At 47.1% G+C, this 22,297-nt stretch overlaps 2 pseudogenes; both read left to right on the top strand.

Moving 5' to 3' along the window:
* Positions 1-3,930: 3,930 nt before the first annotated feature.
* LOC144168391 (baculoviral IAP repeat-containing protein 5 pseudogene) lies at positions 3,931-4,459 on the top strand (annotated as a pseudogene).
* Positions 4,460-9,460: 5,001 nt separating this feature from the next.
* LOC144157640 (uncharacterized) lies at positions 9,461-10,556 on the top strand (annotated as a pseudogene).
* Positions 10,557-22,297: the final 11,741 nt, after the last annotated feature.

Below are 22,297 nucleotides of genomic sequence, written 5' to 3' on the forward strand. Positions count from 1 at the left end.
GGAAACGCCCCTCGCGTGTTTTGGTGGTGCGGATTTGCATTCATTCTTTTTTCCTTGTTAATTTGGTGTGCACTTAATTTTTGCTGAACGTGGAGTTGCGAGGTGCGTTGTATCGTCGATGAACACGTTTAGTACCGTGCCCGGCGGGCACGGTGAACTACGGGAGGATGCTGCCAACGGTTGGAGCGGAGCGCTTTCCTCGGTACCTACAGAAAGACCACGTTGCGCCATTTGAAAACAGAGTAATCAAAGTTCCCGAACGAACCTTGCGCTGAACGATCCTTTCTCTCGTCAATGCTGACTACTCTGTTTTCAATCGGCGCCACGTGGCTGGTCTTGAAGAAAAATTTCCAGTATTGCAGGCAGTGTGGTAAGCAAATATCAAAAATCGGGGGTGGCCGTCTGGTCTTGGAACAGCCTAGCAGACGACGGCAGCAGCGGCCTTTGCTTAGTGCGCATGCGGCTACTCTCGCCCAGTTTGCCGTATCACTCCATCACGCGGCGCTGATCGACAGAACGGTCGACGCTCACGTGATATTGGTAAAAAATTGGGCGGGTGTACAAGGTTGCCACAGCAACTCCAGTAAGCCTGGAGTTTCACTGCACCATTTTCCTCTCATTTCCACAGGTAACGAGAAATTATAGAACTGCTAATACGTGTACGGGGTTGTGTAAGGGGACGTGGTGGTGCTTCGAAAAAAAAAATGGGTCTAAAGCTTTGTTATGTCCCAGTTATCTCTTGATTTCACCTCAGGCTGGCTCGGAGCAAGTGGTGTCAATTACTTTAGGAATTCTCAGCGTAGTACCACTCGAATTTAAACGAGTCGCTTTAATTGTCTATCTTAGTGCCTTCTCTATTGCATTACAAGGCTTGTAGTGCTCGTTGCTTCCCGAACTTGTATGCGCAGGCATATTTCCATCGCAGTACTGTGTTGTGCTGCTCCCTGCTGCGCTGCTGCCAGATCTTTCCCTTTGCTGCTATGTGCTTTTACATACTGCCGTCGGTTTCGTTTGCATTGATCCATTTTTCCTCTTTTTACTTATCTGTTGCGACACTTGCCTAATAATGCAACCAGGAAATTGCAGGCGTGAATGCTGAGTGAACTTCTGTAGAAACCCATGTCTACTTGATAAGACGCCGGGACAGCTGCTGTGTGCTCGCTGCACTTTCGTGAATCGGCATTCCTGCGGCCCGGTTTTCTGCGTCAAGATTCAGTTCTAGTTCTTTTCTCTTCTTTCGAAGTAGTTCTGCGGTTGACGCATTCATTGCTAATGCTATGTGTTAGGTATAAAGTCAATTTTTCGGCGCGTAAGGAAAATCATAATGCATGTAGTGCCCACGAACATTTTTTACTTATTGTATACGTGCTGATTTTGTGCACTGTGGTAAAGTTGTTTTATGTTTATCCTGGAATAAAATTCAAATGTCTTGATTATAACATGACTATGCGTTATTTCTTCTCTTAGAACAGAAGTACACAAACTGAGCAAGCATTATATAACCTTGATCTATATATCTTCAGGCACGCACGCAACCTGCGCATGTGCGACTCAATTCAACCCAGCAGTGGCTTTGGTCGAAATTGGTATCGGGGTAAAGAGTGGGCACGTTTTTTATATGAAAGGGGGGCAGGGGAAAGTGGTCAAGTGTCATTTTGGGCTCTGTATCCCAAGACAGAAAAAAAATTCCGGTCGCGGGGGGGAGGAGAAGGTGACGTGCCCGGTTCCCGGTTGGCCACCCACTGCAATCAAAATAAACAACTGATTGCTTTTGTACAGCAGTGGAAGGCATGAATAGAGAATAAAGGTACAGAGAAAATGCAAGATGTTTTTGTAAACACCGAGGCGAATCATACGACAGTATGCTTAAGTACATTTCTCTAGTCACGAGTCTGTACTAGTTAAGCTGGTGTTGAGTTGAAGCACACACGCCAAGGGATCGCCAACTTGCGTCAAATTGCAATGACATGAGCCTTCAGCGATCAGAGGCCTGCTAAAGCTATTTTAAACTCAAATTGTCGCGCTAATGCCACCAAAATGACGTCACTTTCTGACCGGATCTTGCGTCACATCCTGTTAATTTTTTGTTCCGCCGGAAGTGTTCACTCCTCACACAGATGGCGCTAAGCCCCATGAGCAGCTTAAGAGCCGCCATTTACTGAACGTATGGGCTTCTATGGAAGCTTCGCTACCAGTTACATTTACCTTGGCGCTGATACCACCGCTTCTTTGGCAGTTCACATGCGCGAGTTACAGACCCATTGCGGTATTCTATCAGCGCCATCACTGCGGCCAGTGTGCTCGATAAAGTTCATTGCAAATTATCGGAACAAAGGTAAAGAAAGACATTCCGAACTGTTGTAGGGTCATCTGAATGTCACGCGCGCATGCGCTGTCGGGTCCTTTTCGTTAAGCCCGGCGCTCCTACATGGCGGACACCGCTCCTGTGCTCCAATTACTTTTGACGGCACCTGTACGCAAGAGTTCCCGTAGAGCATGCAGCGGTAAATTGCTGCATATTCAAGTAATTTCGTGTTTGGTGCGCCGCCGAAGCCACTTCGCGCTTTGAGGCACGGGGCAGCGTAGTAGGCATCGCTCTGGAGGACCTCGCGTTGCCACGGTGCAATAACAAGACGGGAGGGGAAACGAGGCCTACCGGCGCTCGTCATAGGTTAAGCTAGCAGGTGAACAAACTGCGCGGCCGCCGCGACTTCCATTTAACCAATTTCACTACGCCGTCACAGAATGAAATGCACCCGCTATCATATCGTCCGTCAGGTTGCGCTACCCTCTCCCTCGCCGTCGCAGCTACGACGCTTTGCAGTCCGTCTTGGTTATCATTGTGACGTTATCTGGTCGCTCGCCCGCGCTTGCCGCAAGGGGGCGTTTCCCCTCCTATTAAATGCGGAGCGTTTCTTTAACTCACGATGTCACCCGTTCTAGTTGTCCATCGTCGTCCACACCCCTCCCCCTACACTATATAAAAAAATAATACTTACCGGCGCCTGGTTTCGATCCGACGACCCTGCGGGCGGAACGCAAGGTAGATGGTGCTCTACCCACTGCGCCACAAAGCCGACACAGAATGGAGGCCTACGAACGCGCGTTATATCCTTGACTCATTCAAACTACGTCAAGAAGCTGCTGATCCAACGCATTCACTACCTGTGGGCGGAACGCGAGGTACATGGTGCTCTTCCCACTGCGCCACAATAATCATACCCACCTGCTAATAAACGATGTCATACCCAGCTGCTAATAAATGATGTCACGTGACCACGTAAGTACGTCTCCTCATTTAATTACAATACAACAACCAACAGCAACAAGTGCAACAACATTAACGTGACGCAGACTACTTAACGTCGTGCGCCCCCAGAAATGCTCTGCAATTGATCGTGCCCCTCGCGAGGGGGATGTTTAGTTTTCTGCCGCAGCAAGAACCAGGCGGCCTCCTGCGCAGTTTGTGGCGCATACCCACTTGGGGGATTGGCCAGGATCGTTTCACTTACTACATGCCGGTTACGGCAGGGTTTGACTCGAACTTTGCGTTCAGCCCTTCGCCAGAAAGCGCACGTTATCTTAGGTTTAGATGGTCGTACGATCGCCGCCAAGTTTTCTTAACACAGCTGCCACGCTGGAGCAGTGGGAGGACTAGTTGACCAGCTCACGCCCTCGAAACCAGCAACGACTGGTGGACCCCGCCGTGCAGCCAAGGACCAAGGCTTCCTGGACTATAGGAGGCCTTCCACAAAGAAACGCATACAGTTCAGCAAATGTTCATTTATATTGTTACAACCACCCCTCCTGAATGTAGCTGGCATCGCAGACGACGAGGAGAAGGAACCTTAGAGCGCGTTAACGAAGACGAAGCAAAACGCTCGGGGCGCGGTTCGGCCAGCCGGTTGCTACTACACCACCTCTCATCAGACGCTTCCGCGTCGCTCTGCGGCTGGTCTTGCTCTGCGGCTGGCCACGAGAAGTTCGTCCACCCTGAACATCCTGCGCCATGGCCGTCGACCTGACCCTGAACACCGTGCTGCGGCGCCGAACAGACCTGGACATGGACCTGGAGGAAAACCGACTGGCGTCTTTTGCGCAGTGGCCGCTGACGGGCAACTGCAAATGCACGCCGGAAAGAATGGCGGAAGCCGGATTCTACCACTGCCCGACCGAGAACGAGCCGGACCTCGTGCGCTGCTACGTGTGCTTCAAGGAGCTGGACGGCTGGGAGCCCGAAGACGACCCGTTCGGGAAGCACTCGCGTTCCACCGACTGTGCCTTCGTCCAACTGGGCAAGAAGGAGCGCGAAATGACGCGCCTCGACTACATGAAGCTGCAGTGCGAGCGCGCCAAAAACAGAGCCCGCAAGCGGTACGAGGTGCGCGTGACTCAACTCGACAGAGCGAAGTGCGAGGTTAAGCATGAACTGGACGGGGTACGAAGGAACGTGCGTTGATTCCCGAGTACGACGGGCCCTAAGCTGCGCTTCATATTTGGCTTGAAGGTCTCTTACTTTTTATCTTTTCTCTAGTGTTTATCGAAAAAGCGTTCTTTCAGTGCTGCGTGCTTTTCGTCGCCAATAATCTCGGAACTTCCCAACTTTCATGTCTCCGGCCACTTTACTCTCTGCCTTCTACAAAAATCGCAAATATTTACAATAAAGAGTTTGAAAATCTCCAACTGTGTCGAACCCTGCTTTTTAATTTGTTTGACGGGTTACAAAATAGCTCACGGTCAACAACTGAGATCCCAAAATTTAGTACATGCTTGTGTAGCTGGACCTGTCAGTATATTTGAGGGTGCGCGAGCGTTCGAAACCATGAATACTTCGCGAATCGTTTTTTTTAAAGACGATAGTTTTTCTTGGGCTACTTAAACCCACAAATTTTGGTCTGTCTGTATGTCTGTTTGTCTGTGACTCGATCGAGCCACCTGGCAAAAGTAAAATCGATATTGCACAGTAGTCATGTATACTCACAGCCAAACGTAAACATCTAAGCCCGGTTTATATGTTCATACTTGTCAACTTTGTTGAACAAGTACAAGACATTACGCAAATATAAGACAGGAAATTAGTACACAAGGGATATTTACAGTGTTCCTTTATTAAAAAACCCATGGATGCTTGGTTTTTCGATAGCAAATGATATTCTACATCTACTGCAGAAAACCGCCGCCTCCTGGCGGCATATGAAAAATCACGCGGCAATAGCAACGAGAGGTTCCACTACCTAGGTTCCACGTTCTTCTTGGAACTATATGGACGCACGTGCAGCACGGCCACGCGGTTCTATAAACCTTGTTTCTTGTTTTGCCACCGTTTTTGATGTTTCCCTATCCTTTCCCCTCTCTTCATTCTGGCCAGACGTGTTTATGAGAGCTGGTTCTGCAATACACTTTTTTGTTGAAAGTTAGCGCTTGTCCCGCCCACTCCTCGTCCTGTGTTTTTATTTAGCGCTTGTTTTCTGTGACGATGAACCAACACGCCCAAACCTTTTCCCTTCTGAAGAACCCTTCTGGCCTTTGGGGTGACACAGTGTTAGGTTTCCGGTTTCATGGCGCTAAGGGCCGGGGTTCGATTCCCGGGCCTCCGCAACCACAGGTATTTCTCAGGCTTCGAGGCTTTTTGCTGAGACTGATGGAAGGAGGTCGGTCTAACCAGCTCTGCTGGAAAAATGACTAAAAATTCCCCATCCCACGCATGCAGAGAGCACAAGGAAGATTTTTCCAGCATGTTATTATAGATTGACAATATACTCCCGGCCAAAACGTGAACTATACCACAAACAATAGCAGTAGCTAACTATATTACGGTGGGTCCAGGAACTAGAAGGTATATGGCCTGACGCTGGCCGTCAAAATAAAGTTGTCCGTGCCATCAATGCATCCTTTAACTCAGCAGGTATCCCAAAATAATAACGGATAGTGTAAGCCTTTCACCTCGAATTCCAGAATACGAACCCAGAAAGACCAACTAGACCTCGGGGCCTTGTCTACTTTGTCGTGTACTTGTGATTTTTTAATCGGGTCTATGGCCCTTCGTACAGTGAAATGAATAGCCGGGGTTTGCTGGCTTGCAACCCTCACTATGAATAAACCAGTTAACCGAGCTACCTACCTATTTTTAAAGACCTAGATGGGTTCCTATGCAAGAAAAAACTTTCAACATAGCTTTATTGAGGCCCCGGATTCAATACATTGCATGCCTTACGCTGCATAAACCTACAGTGTCGAAATATTTACAATATGTTAAACGTTTAAACGTTACGTTTTGTTTAAACGATAAGTTTAATATCGTTTAATATATTTAATATCGTTTAAACGATTCGTTTAACGTTTCGTTTAATATCGTTTAAACGATACAATGTTTCCTCGAATGTGTACCTTGTAAAAAATTGGAAAATTCAAATTCGCTAGATACCAGGATACAGAAGTTATAGGAACCAATTCACAAAGTTTGAACATGATAGGGAGCAGTGCTTGGGAAAGAAGCAAAAAATCCCGGACCATCTCCACTGAAAGTGAAACCTGGGGAGGGGCAAAGCGTGCAGTGCATAACAGTATTTTTGGCGCCTTGGCGTTTTTGCCCACGGAGATGAATTCGTAGGGGGGTACTGATGTACAGCTTTGCTGAAAAAGTATCGTGTCTTTGAAGCACGAAGCGTTCTAGCGCGAGGCATTGGAGAGCGAGTCCTCCGCGGCTCTTGTAGTACGCGTTTTTGCCCACGGAGATGAATCTTTCCACCGCCAGGCGTTAGGAAACGAGTGTTCCGGTGTTTTATCACCGTGACTACAACTATGAAAATGACAAGGAGACGCAGAAAGCTCGAGCCCAAAAGGGGCTTCGCCCATAAAAAAAAACATCTAGCAAATACACGTAACCTAGTACGATGAAGTATTGACTGATGATTGGCTTAACATACAAGAGAGCGATTGCGAATAAAACACAATCAGATAATTGCTACAACCTACCATAAATTACATTAAGTGTAGCAGGTTGTAAACTAAACGATATATATACAGGCACTGTGGTAAACAATGTAGTTATTCAATTCAACGCAAATTATTCTTGCACAGCTGATATTCAAGGCGAAACCCTTCAACCATGTACATAAAACTATAGCGGTGGCTTCAAACAAGTAAGCCTACGATCAGTGAACGCGCTGAAATAAACGGCCACCACATAAATGCTTTTTTAGCGGACGACGTTTTCTAGAAGGGGAATTCTGTCGAGACGTTTCGTTGAATTAAATCGTACACATCTAGAGAAGCGTCTTTTGCGTGCATGGACAAAAGATAAGCGAGATTGTTGTATTATCTTCAGGCTTACTGCCTTTCAAGTTGTTATTTCGACAGCAATGTTGTGTTTTTCTTTTATTGTAAACTGGTAGCTACCCATGCAACTCATTTATTTCTTTCAAAGCAAATTTACACGTACGAAGGTCTCAGCTCTTTGGGCTTCTGCGGGATAGTTGCATGCCTTTTCTTAGCGTGGCAAAAATGTTTTCATTGTTTAAATTTCGGCCTTTCAAATGCTCTATGTAAACACGGCTCCAGGAAACAAAAAAAATCTAAGCCCCTGTCATTTAACGAGGAAGACGGCTGAAACATGAAGCTTTCTGGAGTTGAAATTAAGAAAGTGGGCGCTTCCGATTCATTTCTTTGAATTCGAATTATTCAGATGTTAGAGCGGCTCGGAGTATAATTAGTTGGAGGCAGCACGCAATTCTCAACGCAAATTCTCAGAATTCGCAATTCTCAAAAGATGTTCTTGCTCGCAATTCAGCGTTATTTTAGGCCAGCGGATGGTTATGCGGCCTTTCCAAAAATGTGTATTTATTTGTGGAATATGAGCCAAAATATCTGAAGATTTCAGTCAATAGACCCCTTGCAAAAACACTGGCAACACTGCGCTTCCGCCTGGCTATCGCCGTCGCCATCGCCGAAGAGTTTCGTGTGGGGGCCATGGGGAAAGAAAGAACGCCGCTGCTGTGCAGTACAACGTGCAAGAACCTAGAGCTGCTAGAACGCTGCGTCGTCATCGCACACTAATCGAACGGCATCCAAGGTTCTAGAGGCTTTTATTGGGTTTCCTGCTAGAGTAGCAATTAATCTAGAGTATCAGAATAAGCCACGCAGGAAAAGCGCACCGCTCCTGGTTGTGAAAGCTGTGCGCTGGTCGGTTCAACTTTCAATGGCGTTTTAACAACCATACATGCGCTCGAGATGAATGAGTGAATATTCCAATGCACCTCTGTGTTCCTGTTTGCAAGCAGTACCGATACATTGACAAATCCGGACAAAAGGTATGTACGTGCAGTACATCAGACGGCGCATTTCGCACGATTGTCGCATGCGGTTTATTCGCGGGTTTAATATATGTTGGCTTGGAGGTACTCTCGATTGCGGTATTTAATCGCACGTTTGCCCTTTGGTGTTGCTTGGCGGGCATTCAGTGCATCCGTGGCCAGTCGGCATACATTGCACGATGTCCCGAGCGCGCATCATTTGCTTCACAAGTTTCTTTATTTCTGCTGGTTATTTAACTGTGCACGCAAGTTAATCTAGCTGGGGATAACCAACGAGCCTAGACGAGCGTGAGATTTAGCCATCAATGCGGCGAACGTTTACTGCTTTTCAGCAGCTTTCACGAGCCGCTGTCGTGCGCTGTTCAGATTGGTGAAGATTGTAATGTTTTATTTATGCTACCTTGCAGTAGTTCATTTGGGGGAAGGTTTCTTACGTAAAAGGTGTGTTGGAAGGGCGCCTTGCGGCACAAAAAACAAGACCAATCGTGATAAGTGCTCTTTATTTTCAGGTGTCATACCACAGGTTTCCAAGCGTTGTGGGCCTCAAGAAAAAATCGATTGCAGCCATGAAGATGGGTGAGGGGCCACTGTTTCGAGTCTCCAAGCCAACCAAAGTGTGCTACTTGCATTTCCTAGCCACAGAACTTTGTACAAATGTGGCAAGTGGCCATCGCCTACTGCTAGAGTCAGCCGTGCCGTCAATTTTTCCCTTCAGAAAGACCAAGCCTCCAAGAAAATTGCCTCACCAGCTTACAGGCTCAACTATTCCTGCCCCAAAGCCAAAGAAACAGGTTCATGCACAAGCGGATGGCCAGCCGCCAATCGTCGTCGAATGTCGGGAGTTGTTCAGCACTCCTGATGAGAACCAACTTCCACTACAGGAGGTTGTCGTACAAGACGACAACCTGTTTCAGCCGCACACTTCTGACAGCCACTGCGAGTGCAGAAAAATAATCGCTGCACTTGAGGCTCAGCTCCCCGCAACCAGAGACAGGGAGTCGAAGCTAAGGGCGGAGGTAGTAGGCACAGAGCAGGCACTGGCAGCACAGGCCATCCTCCTAAGCCAGGCTCGTGCTGAACTCACTAGTGCTCAGACAGAGCTAGCTGTAGTGAGGGACATCCTCAAAGCAAAGAATCTGGAGCTCAACATGCTTCAAGATGAACTCGTTACTGCCCAGCAGTGCTTGCAGAAGGTCAAGGACGAGTACGAGCCATTCGGCATTGAAAAATTCCGACATAGCGATGAGGATGTGCAGATTTATACGGGACTGTCCGACTACGAGAGTTTTTTAGACCTGCTAGAGTTTGTGGAACCCGGCAAAAATGGTGGAAATATAATACGCCACCACAACAGTGGCAGCCAACAGCACGAAGGCTACAAAGGTCGGCCACAAAAGGTTAGCATCCCAAACCAACTCTTCATAGTCCTCATGACTGCTTGCGCACCGGTGACGCGTGGCCCGCTCTCATCGGGTCTCTGTCTCTCTGTCGCGTTCGCGACATCCTCATAAAGCTTCGGCTTGGCGTGTTTCACCAGCACCTTGGACACTTGTTTTCAGTGTCCATGAGCACGGTGTTTAGGATATTTTCAGTGTGGGTGGATTTTATCTACCTCCAGCTGTCAGAGCTGACTTCATGGCTGTCGCAGCGAGCTATTGACGAGGCAATGCCTCTGGCATTTTTGAAGAAGTACCCCTCCACGCGCGTGTTGCTTGATGCAACGGAAATACGCTGTGAAGTGCCATCGTCGTTTGTGACACACTTCGGCCTGTACTCGCATTACAAGTCGACACACACGTTCAAAGGACTGGTTGGTGTGTCACCTTGCGAATATGTCACATTCGTTTCTGAGCTGTTCGCCGGGTGTACTTCAGGCAGGGAATGCGTGATGAGAAGTGGGTTTCTGGAGTTAGAATTTGACGAAGGAGACTCTATCAAGCCGGCAAAGGCTTCCGCATTGAGGACCTTTCCGAAGAGATTGGAGTGAAATTGAACATTCCACGCTTCCTTCCACGTGACCAGTTTACAGCCGAGCAGACCCAGGACATCACTGCACTTAGGATTCATGTGGAAAGGCGGATACAGCGCATTGAATGCTTTCATATATTTGATCGCCCCATTCCCATTTCACTGGCCCCATTAGCCAATCAAATGTGGATGATCTGTGCTAACCTCAGCAACTGGCAGTCTCCTATAATTCCGGATTCTGAAGCCAGCTACCTGCAATGTACATCCAGAGTCTAGTTCTATGGGTTTTTAGGGGGGCGTTATGCGCTAAAGCTACACCTAGGCGTAGCAGAGGGCTCTAGATTAATGTGGACCACCTGGAGATATTTAACGTGAAGTGCGACAGCATGCATTGGGGATGCAAGTGCACCTCTTGAATGCCACTTGAAATGTACTGTAACCCCTCTTCCATTTGTTGCTACGTTCCGTCTCACGAGCTGATTGCAGCAGAACGAAGTTTACGAAGTGCACTGGCGGAGACCATGCACACTGCAATAAAGTATTTTGTCACTGTAGCTTCATTTCTTTAATTGCATAGGAGTCTACCCAGCACACCATGCGACGCACATATCACAGACACTGCGTATTTTAAGTGTATCTTATTAAGGGGGGTTTAATGCAGAAATGCAAAACCTGTTCTCTCAGACACACTGTCAGGGAAAAGAACTGGTTGGTAGATAAAAACAGGAGACAGCACAGTTTCACAATGCAAATGGGGATACACAATCTGCCCTTAAAAAAGCTGTAAACATTTTCAGCAGACATGAATGCTAAGGTAGGAGTAAGTGGCCAGTGGAATTGAAGCATGTCGTGTACAGGGGGCACGACTGTATGTCACCATTTCTTCATTAGGAAGGGGAACTAGTTGCCTTTATTGAAGCAAAATCGTAAAAACTAAACCTTACAAAAGACTACCCACTTACGTTTTTTAATGCTAAGCACTAGTTACCTAGGTTGCTCCGAAATTTGGCGTCCGTAGCACTTTGAATACAGCCGACAAATGGTAGATAAGACGGCAGAAGCATGGCACAATATTACCGACTGCCCAAAGGATAAAAAAAGACAGGCACATACATGCTGAAAATCACGGCACAACTCCTGGACCACCACAGTTCAGTGATTTTAGCTGACTAAAGGTGAACCATGTGAATGGGTTTCCAGCTCAACTTTGATACGTGTATTCGAGACACATACTAAGTACTGCAGCATAAACTAGAGCACGGTACTTCCACAAGTGGAAAGACAAGTTCCTGCTAATATATTATACGTAGGAACAGAGCGGGAAATGGGCCAAGTAACCAAAACAGGAAGGAAACATCACACAGAAAATGAAAATGAGGGGACACACGCACCACCGGATGCATACCACTGTAGGCAACAAGTCGTGCCAATGGACACACAGCCTTCCACGCGACCCTTCCGAAAATTTCATGAGTGCAGAGTATACGGGGATGCACTCTGCATACATCAACAGCACATGGCAGCCCCCACAATACTGGCATATTCATTCCACAGTTTAACACTAATGCTTTCGCATTCATAACTTCACAGGAACGGCTTAGGTGTCCTGGAAATATTTTATGGCGGCACAAGCATTCATCAGGGAACACGTTATATCTGGTTTTGTCACGGCAGCAGAGACGGGGTGTTATCTACAAGAAAACATTGCTTTCTGCTTCTCGGATGAAATTGGTGTACCCTGGCAACAATGCTGCCAAAATTGTGCAGGGTACCTAATATTAATTATATGCTTTATTAGAAAGAAAGGATGTTGCTCACACGCCTTCTCTCCGCACCACCATGGCGGTAACCAGTTCATCGGGCTCGTTACTCACTCTCGCATCCTATTATCCCGTTTCACCCTCCATAGCTTAAGCTCACGCCTTCGCCCATGTCGCAACCACAGCCGGTACCACCTCGCATCTTACTATCCTTATGAACTCCAAGCAAACCTGCCGTTTATACGAAGCTATTCTCGCTGCCTAACCAGCCATACCAATTCTGCAAGGTTTACCTGCTTCACTCCTCGCCATTGTCGGGGTCCCTGCCCATTTGAGACTGGTAAGGAACGAAGTAGCCCATGCTACCGCCCGCCAGCTCCATTTTCGGGCTTCCCTAGACACCTACCCCATGGACAGGATAGTGCTGTCCACCCCGCCGCGGCGGCTCAGTGGCTAAGGCATTGCGCTGCTGAGCACGAGGTCGCGGATTCAATTCCTGGCCGCGGCGGCCGCTTTTCTGAAGGAGGCGAAAAGCGAAAACACCCTTGTGTAACGAGGTTTCGGCGCACGTTAAAGGTCCCCAGGTGGTCAAAATTAATCCGGAGCCTTCCACTACGGCGCGCCTCATCGCCTGCGTTGCGTCGGCGCGTTAAACCCTCCAATCAATCAATCAACCAAGTCAGCGATCATGGAGCATACAAATAACGGGCAGTATTTTGCTTTTATGTTTGGAAATAAAATAAAAATTATTTGTTTGGCGTAACCGCAATATAAGAGGGCAGTACAAGTCTCTCCATGACAAAGAGAACCCAATGCATGGCATTTGTCCATATCATCCTAGTAAGCTGTTGGGTCACATAATCGAACTCAAGAGAAAAATAACAAAGAAAAGTGAATGAGTGAATTGGCGACATCGGTGCGCTCCGCGGTTATCAGGCGTAGCGCTTCTTGCTCTTATGTGTCATAGAAGCGATGGTCGGTGCCGTCTTTTAAGTGCGAATGCACTTTATAAGCGACCCTGAATTCCGGTGACCGCCGTCCGTCCACATAGCAACAGCTGCGGGTGCGCGCGCTCCTCGTCTTCCTTGGCAACGTGGGGAGATGGGGCTGCCTGGCCGCTGACATGGCACATACCCACGTGGGGGATTGGCCAGGAATCTCCTCGTCTTCCTTGGCAACGGTGGGAGATGGGCGCGCTCTGCCTGGCCGCTGACATGGCACATACCCACGTGGGGGATTGGCCAGGAATCGGGCGTGAGAAGGGCTAATGCACCCGCTTAAAGAAGTACTGACACGAAATTTCAAAGCTGAGATCCGCTCTAGCAATCAAGTACAACGACAACAAAAATAGGTGTCTGTGCATGGCACATACCCACGTGGGGGATTGGCCAGGAATCGGGCGTGAGAAGGGCTAATGCACCCGCTTGAAGGAGTACTGACACGAAATTTCAAAGCTGAGATCCGCTCAAGCAATCAAGTACAACGACAACACAAATAGGTGTCTGTGAATAAATGCATCTTTCTTTCTTTGTAGTTGTGTGTGTGTGTGTGTGATCTCTCTTTCGCGAACATTACCGAACCGCGCAAATTCAACTCCTGCATTCGCACTTTCACATTCTTCCTCTCGGGGAAATGCGGGGAAAATTTTTATGCGATCACGCCATAAACTTGTAACATAGCAGCAGACAATGGCGTGGCGGCGGTGGCGGCAGGGAAGGTGATAACGCAACAAAGCTTACATTGAAGCAGAGAGTCCAGCTATGTTACTAAAAGCTATTGAAAGAAATGAATAGCTACGGTAACAAAATTGTGTGATGTTCTTGAACTGGACATCCGTCTTTCGCTTGCTTTTGGATACGCGTTACTCGATCACCTTGTGGTGTTGACGCCAAATTTGACCTCCAAAAATGTGTTTTTCTTGTCAGCCCCATCTACCGTCTTAATTTTTATAGTACATGCCGAGTGTTTTTATATCTTTCTTGCACAATATTTTATACCTTGGTAGCGATCTTTATGAGTGACTCGTCAAATTACACTGCATGTCGTGATAACTATAGGTACAGCACGTCACTGATTGCTTACATCGTGCTTACGCAAAAAAACATGGGCGAGTGCCGGCAATTTGTGCAGTCGAGAATAGGGGCCCTATTCTCGACTGCAGAAATTGCCGGCATTTCGCCCATGTTTTTTTGCGTAAGCACGACGTAAGCAATCAGTGACGTGCTGCACCTATAGCTATGACGACATGCAGTGTAATTTGACGAGTCACTCATAAAGATCGCTACCAAGGTATCAAATATCGTGCAAGAAAGATATAAAACACTTGGCATGTGCTATAAAAATTAAGACGGTAACTGAGGCTGACAAAAAAAACACATTTCTGGAGGTCAAATTTGGCGCCAACACCACAAGGCGATCGAGTAAAGTTCATCCAAAAGCGAGCGAAAGGCCGATGTGGAGCTAAAGAACATCACACAATTTTTTTTACCGTGTCTATTTATTTCTTTCAATCACTGTTTTTAACATAGCTGGGCTCTCTGCTTCAATGCAAGCTTTGTTGCGTTATCACCTTCTCTGCCGCCACCGCCGCAACGCCATCGTCTGCTGCTATGTTACAAGTTTATGGCGTGGTCACAGAAAAAGACGGCCCCAACCATCGCTTCTATGACACATAAGAGCAGCGAAGCGCTACGCCTGATAACCGCGGAGCGCACCGATGTCGCCGATTCACTCATTCGTCAAGCTCGACTACAATCAGCGCTGTAATGAACTAAATAGTCACTTTTCATTGTTATTTTTCTCTTGAGTTCGATCATGTGACCCAACAGCTTACTAGGAAAAGTATGGACAAATGCCATGCATTGGTTTCTCTTTGTCAAGGAGAGGCTTGTACTGCCCTCTCATGTTGCGGTTACGCCAAAAAAGTAATTTTTATTTCATTTCCAAACATAAAAGCAAAATACTGCATGTTATTTGTATGTTCCATGATCGTTGACTTAGAAGCAGTTGAAACTATAATTTGTTTCGGTAGGAAACATGCTTTAAACCGCGCGCGTGCGAAACTGCGCCTGCTGCAAATTGCCGCACATTTCGCGGCGCCGTAAGCCGGGGCAATATTGTGCCCTATTTTGCTTGTATTTTGCGACAAAAACAGCCGCCATTTTCAAGCTGTTACGTAGCATTACGTCACTTTTACGCAAGCTGAAGTTCCCAATGCATGACGTAATCGTTCCCGCCAACTGTTTAAATTACGTCAAGCCTTCTCAGCCAATCACAGAGGGGGTACGTATTACAAGCAGTATTGTTGTTGAATAGCAAAGACAGGCTTACGTTGTCATGTCCGCTGCATTTAGTCTGGTTTTTCATTGCCGGCCAAGAATTATGCGCCTTTAGTAACGATAAATAAGGGAAACGTTGGAACTGGTGTCCATAGACGACATGAAACGTCAAAATGACGACAGCACACACAACCGCTTTGTCAACCCGAAGCACGTGACCAAAATTGAAAGCCAGTCAGAAAAGACTTTCGGGAAATTGCCTGAATTGCCGGCAATTTGTGCAGTCGAGAATAGGGCCCTAGGGCCCAAAGGGCGAAAAGTGGTTCAGAACCTACTGCCAGCGACATCTGCATGGGGGCTTATAGGAGTGGCGATTGAAGCGCGACTAGGTGAGGAGGGAACAAACACTAGTAACAAAAAAACAAGTTTTGTTCATCAATAAAACAACATTTATATTTTACGAACGATATTTATTTTTGAATCACATTTATTAGGCACAGTGTGTGAATAATTTATGAAAATGCTGTTCATTCTCAAAAACCTTTTTTGTACCGCCCTCTGAAGAATGGCACATGTCATTGCTCTGTGATGCAGTCCTTGTAGTGTTCGGAAAGGCGCTCCTAAAGTTCGTCTGCTAGGAAACGCACCTCGTGTGTTTTGGTGGTGCGGATTTGCATTCATTCTTTTTTCCTTGTTAATTTGGTGTGCACTTAATTTTTGCTTAACGTGGAGTTGCGAGGTGCGTTGTATCGTCGATGAACACGTTTGTACCGTGGCCGGCGGGCACGGTGAACTACGGGACGATGCTGCCAACGGTTGGAGCGGAGCGCTTTCCTCGGTACCTACAGAAAGACCAGCCACGTGGCGCCATTTGAAAACAGAGTAATCAGAGTTCCCGAACGAACCTTGCGCTGAACGATCCTTGCGCTCGTCAATGCTGACTACTCTGTTTTCAATCGGCGCCACGTGGCTGGTCTTGAAGAAAAATTTCCAGTATTGCAGGCAGTGTGGTAAGCAAATACCAAAAATCGGGGGTGGCCGTCTGCTCTTGGAACAGCCTAGCAGACGACGGCAGCAGCGGCCTTTGCTTAGTGCGCATGCGGCTACTCTCGCCCAGTTTGCCGTATCACTCCATCACGCGGCGCTGATCGACCGAACGGTCGACGCTCCCGTGATATTGGTAAAAAATTGGGCGGGTGTACAAGGTTGCAACAGCAACTCCAGTAAGCCTGGAGTTTCACTGCACCATTTTCCTCTCATTTCCACAGGTAACGAGAAATTATAGAACTGCTAATACGTGTACGGGGTTGTGTAAGGGGACGTGGTGGTGCTTCGAAAAAAAAAATGGGTCTAAAGCTTTGTTATGTCCCAGTTATCTCTTGATTTCACCTCAGGCTGGCTCGGAGCAAGTGGTGTCAATTACTTTAGGAATTCTCAGCGTAATACCACTCGAATTTAAACGAGTCGCTTTAATTGTCTATCTTAGTGGCTTCTCTATTGCATTACAAGGCTTGTAGTGCTCGTTGCTTCCCGAACTTGTATGCGCAGGCATATTTCCATCGCAGTACTGTGTTGTGCTGCTCCCTGCTGCGCTGCTGCCAGATCTTTCGCTTTCCTGCTATGTGCTTTTACATACTGCCGTCGCTTTCGTTTGTATTGATCAATTTTTCCTCTTTTTACTTATCTGTTGCGACACTTGCCTAATAATGCAACCAGGAAATTGCAGGCGTGAATGCTGAGTGAACTTCTGTAGAAACCCGTGTCTACTTGATAAGACGCCGGGACAGCTGCTGTGTGCTCGCTGCACTTTCGTGAATCGGCATTCCTGCGGCCCGGTTTTCTGCGTCAAGATGCAGTTCTACTTCCTTTCTCTTGTTTCGAAGTAGTTCTGCTGTTGACGCATTCATTGCTAATGCTATGTGTTAGGGGTAAAGTCAATTTTTCGGCGCGTAAGGAAAATCATAATGCATGTAGTGCCCACGAACATTTTTTACTTATTGTATACGTGCTGATTTTGTGCACGGTGGTAAAGTTGTTTTATTTTTATCCTGGAATAAAATTCAAATGTCTTGATTATAACATGACTATGCGTTATTTCTTCTCTTAGAACAGAAGTACACAAACTGAGCAAGCATTATACCACCTTGATCTATATATCTTACGGCACGCACGCAACCTGCGTATGTGCGATGCAATTAAACCCAGCAGTGGCGTTGGTGGAAATTGGTATCGGGGTAAGGAGTGGGCACGTTTTTTATATGAAAGGGGGGCAGGGGAAAGTGGTCAAGTGTCATTTTGGGCTCTGTATCCCAAGACAGAAAAAAAATTCCGGTCGCGGGGAGGAGGAGGAGGTGACGTGCCCGGTTCCCGGTTGGCCACCCACTGCAATCAAAATAAACAACTGATTGCTTTTGTACAGTGGAAGGCATGAATAGAGAATAAAGGTTCAGAGAAAATGCAAGATGTTTTTGTAAACACCGAGGCGAATCATACGACAGTATGCTTAAGTACGTTTCTCTAGTCACAAGTCTTTACTAGTTAAGCTGGTGTTGAGTTGAAGCACACACGCCAAGGGCTCGCCAACTTGCGTCAAATTGCAATGACATGAGCCTTCAGCGATCAGAGGCCTGCTAAAGCTATTTTAAACTCAAATTGTCGCGCTAATGCCACCAAAATGACGTCACTTTCTGACCGGATCTTGCGTCACATCCTGTTTATTTTTTTGTTCCGCCGGAAGTGTTCCCTCCTCACACAGATGGCGCTAAGCCCCATGAGCAGCTTAAGAGCCGCCATTTTCTGAACGTATGGGCTTCTATGGAAGCTTCGCTACCAGTTACATTTACCTTGGCGCTGATACCACCGCTTCTTTGGCAGTTCACATGCGCGAGTTACAGACCCATCGCGATCTTCTATCAGCGCCATCACTGCGGCCAGTGTGCTCGATGAAGTTCATTGCAAATTATCGGACCAAAGGTAAAGAAAGACATTCCGAACTGTTGTAGGGTCATCTGAATGTCACGCGCGCATGCGCTGTCGGGTCCTTTTCGTTAAGCCCGGCGCTCCTACATGGTGGACACCGCTCCTGTGCTCCAATTACTTTTGACGGCACCTGTACGCAAGAGTTCCCGTAGAGCATGCAGCAGTAAATTGCTGCATATTCAAGTAATTTCGGGTTTGGTGCGCCGCCGAAGCTACTTCGCGCTTTGAGGCACGGGGCAGCGTAGTAGCAGAGTCCTTCAATGCTTTACTGGTCACGAAACTTCGGCGCTCGCTTCATATAGGGACCGCGCGCGCCACTACAGGCGCCACCGCCGCACGAAGGTCATCCAGCCGCTGCGCGTGCGGCGTACTGGCCAGCTCTTGGCGTGCAAACGCTCGCTGCTTTTGGTGTCTACGCGCTGATTAAGTGTATTTTTTTTCGTAGGAGTTAGCGATGAATAGTCCAGTTATTGTGTTAATCACCTGCCTTCAATGTGGTTTTATTTTTCGAAGTAAGTTACCGTAGACTTCGGCCGCGAACGGACAGGCTTCTGTGTGGTCTGGCACAAGCGCTGCGGCGTCGTGTTTACGGATTTTTAAATCTATATTGCTTCTTTTCTTAAAGCAAACTTGTAAATACCACACCTACGGTAGCTGTGTAGTCACGGACTGCTGCGAGCCTATCGATAATACAATAAAAAACCTGAAAGAAACCAAGTACGCATCGTTCAGACTACGCCTAATAAATCCGTTGATTGCTCTGGAATGCAGAGAACGCTAAAATAGATAGCCCAATAGTATTGTCGTTTCGATGAGTGGGTACATACTTCAGAACATCTAAAAACGCTGCAGAAACGCGAAGTATCAAAAGATGAAGAGATATATGTTGCGCCAAGTGTCTTTCTGCTTCCACGCTTTGCAATCCTTGCAAAAACAGGAAGCGAAAAAAGAACAATGAAACTGATTTTATCGCACGCAACAAAAAATTTCAATGTTACGAAGGGAGACAAAAGAGCGTGGTCCAGCGTACAAAAATTTATTTTTCGCGCTGCGATGTGCAGCACACGGAGGAAACAGAATATTGCCACGTAGCCAAGAACGACGCAAAGCTTTCCTGAACGTAGCGAGCTAGCGATCTTCTGCACTACAAAAGACCAGAATGAAACACAAACGTCGAAGAAGCAGTCCGCAGTGTGACGTGAACAGATGAACGTCGATAAAGTGAGTTGCGCGGCGTTTGCTATGCATACATTACTCTTGGAACGTTATTAATTTCAGATCCATGGAAATAGGATCGAGAACATTGTCGAAGAAACAGAAAATCAAGTTGGCGACAAGTTGGCACCCTTTCCATATCAAACAATATTGCCCGACCGGACGTACGACAAAAAGAGCAAACGGGCGCTCCGGTTGAAACGCCAGATAAGAAACTGGAATCGGCCACATGCGGTTACAAAACAAACAAAACGAACCCTAAGGGATAATTCACGGAAATATGAAAGGTTAAGTCTCCTGCCACGCGCGTAGCACAAGCTGCGCCCCCCTGGCAACAGCTGCTGCCACGCAGAAGTGACGTCAAGCTAAAGTAATCACGTGACTTCCTGTGACGTCACAAAACAAACGTCATATTTACGTCATTTGATCATGCCACTTTTTTGTGTTGACGACGGCAGCCGGGTGATCGCGTCCTGTGGCCCGATGTTCTCCGCCCGTGGTTCGAATGGCAGGCCTGACGCATCGTTACGTCCTTATCTCCCTGTACAGCGGCTGCCTCGCGGCGCTTTTTTCTTGTTGGGAGGTGTGCTTGTAATTATTTAGATTGGGTATTTTTTGTGAACTTGCTGTTGCACGTCTTGGTAAGCCTAACGCATTGTTTTCTGCACGCTGCTTCGCCCCGCTTTTTACATGCTCCTAGAACTGTATTGTTGTCGTTTAATATTTTGTAAGCTTCACGTTGTTTTGCAGTTCGCGTGCTATCGGCTTTACGCGCCTGGATTTGTTGTCTACTTGTGCCTCGCTTCTTCCATGCCAAGCCTTGTGTTCTGATTCTGGAGTGGTGGCTCAATTATAAAACGTAGGGATCAGTATTTTCCATCGCGTCGCGCCGTGGCGATCGACGTAGTGTCATCGTGTGCACGAATCGAGTGTCGTCAAGTAGCGCACGGCATCATCGAACGCAATCCGATCTCGCATGTAGCTTCTGCAATTTTTCCCCCGGGGCAGTAGTACTCTCGCCGAGAAATGTATCCTGACTATTCCACAGAAACGATCTGTGCACGTGGCGCTGCAGAATCCGCGCAGGGAGCGCAGTTGCACTTCCGTGGGTGGAGCCCAATTGCCCGTCCAAAGATATATCTATTCAAGATACCACTGAAACCATTCGCTGACTGGCTGGCTTCTTGTGCAAGGAGGCTCAAGCTCCAACTGTGCAAGCATGGGAGAAGTGCAGCCGATAAGATCGCCGTGTGAGCCAAGTTTGGAGCTTCTCCTAATAGTCCTTTAAAAGTCTGGTGTGCATAAGGTTAACAAGTGACAATTCAGTTATTGTTCATCTATGCTCAGATTTGTTGCTTAGTACCATTGTGCTTTCAACTTAGGAAGTCTTAATGAAATGATAGGCCAGGCTTAAAATTACTGCTTGGCTTTTATTTCCCTTTCCTTCGCTCCAGTACCTTTCGCCTCCTCTAACCTGGTTAGGCAACAGAACTTCCTCCTGCATCTGCTTAGAGTATGTATTTTGATAGGCTCGTTCCTTCTTTACTCTTGTGTTTGGCTTGGTTGGAATTGAACATAACCAGCCACAATACTTTCATTCATTCAGCAGGATGGGCTAATGATGATGAGAGCTTATCTCGGAGGCTTGCAGTCTTTGCAGAAATTCCAAGTGGCTGTGCCATCTATATGCCCATCCCAAGCACTCTGCGGAGTTCAACCTGACACTAATGCATGTATTCGCAACTGGTGAAGCGTGCTTAAGCGTCTACTGTCAAAGCCTTTGGGGTAGTGAACAGGAAGAGTTTCCAATTGTGAGGGGACGTTTCACATTCTATTGCTTTTTAACTCCGCACTGTGTAAACTGTTTTGGAAAATTGCTCAAGTGAATTTACTTAGTGGTAAGGGGCTTTATAAAATGTCCCAACAATGATGCAAGTCTCGTCAGAAGCCAGCTGCTAGAAAACACATTCACGGGTTGTGTGTTGTGTGCCCATTAGCTGTTTCTTGTTCTTCCACAAAACGGGCACTTAAACAATCCTTTAAGCCAACAGGCTTAAAAAATATTTCATCAAGTACAACTTCGGGGTAATGGTTGGTGTCGAGCATGACATTGCCCGCTCCCGAGAGTACTTCTTAATACCTTGTGCAAGAACTGGAGCCAAGGCCACGTGCATGGATGTGAATGTCTGTCGGTGTTTGTGAAAGTTGCAGTACAGCTGGAAGGTGTATGGATCATGGGTGGCTTTAACAATAAAATTACTGCTGAACGTACTTTTGCTCTGGTATCAATGAGCAGCATGTGAGCATTGATAAGTGCTTCACTGTTGACATTTTTGTTACACAAAAGCAGGCCATGTTAAGGCCCCCTGGCAAATATTCGTGAAAAACACTGGACCAAAAAGCTGCCAACACATGGAAACCATTTTGATCACGGCACCTTTCCTAGTACTTCAGTACCGTTTATCAGTTCTGTGTTTTTTCCCCCAGCTAGTAAACTATCCCAGCGTTGCACCTTAAGCCAGAAATCAAACACTTGCTTGTCAATGACAAGTGATCTGCCAAACTTCCGTGTGTATGCAAAAAGTGAGTAGCTCTACTTTCTGTGCACTGTTTGTGCTGTGAAGCTCCGTTTCTAAACAAAATGCCAGGGTTCTTCTGGAAGATGCACAGCATTAAAACCTCAACAAAGAAGGAATAAGCACGCGATACTTTCTTGCACTACACTAGAGCCCTGCGGGAAAGCCAAACCAGCGAGTGATCTTTTTCTACAAAGCGCTGCAGAGGA

Source organism: Haemaphysalis longicornis, unplaced genomic scaffold (assembly GCF_048455015.1).
Source record: "Haemaphysalis longicornis isolate Haplotype H1 unplaced genomic scaffold, Haemaphysalis longicornis Haplotype H1 scaffold_1, whole genome shotgun sequence".
In the NCBI taxonomy this organism is placed as follows: domain Eukaryota; kingdom Metazoa; phylum Arthropoda; class Arachnida; order Ixodida; family Ixodidae; genus Haemaphysalis; species Haemaphysalis longicornis.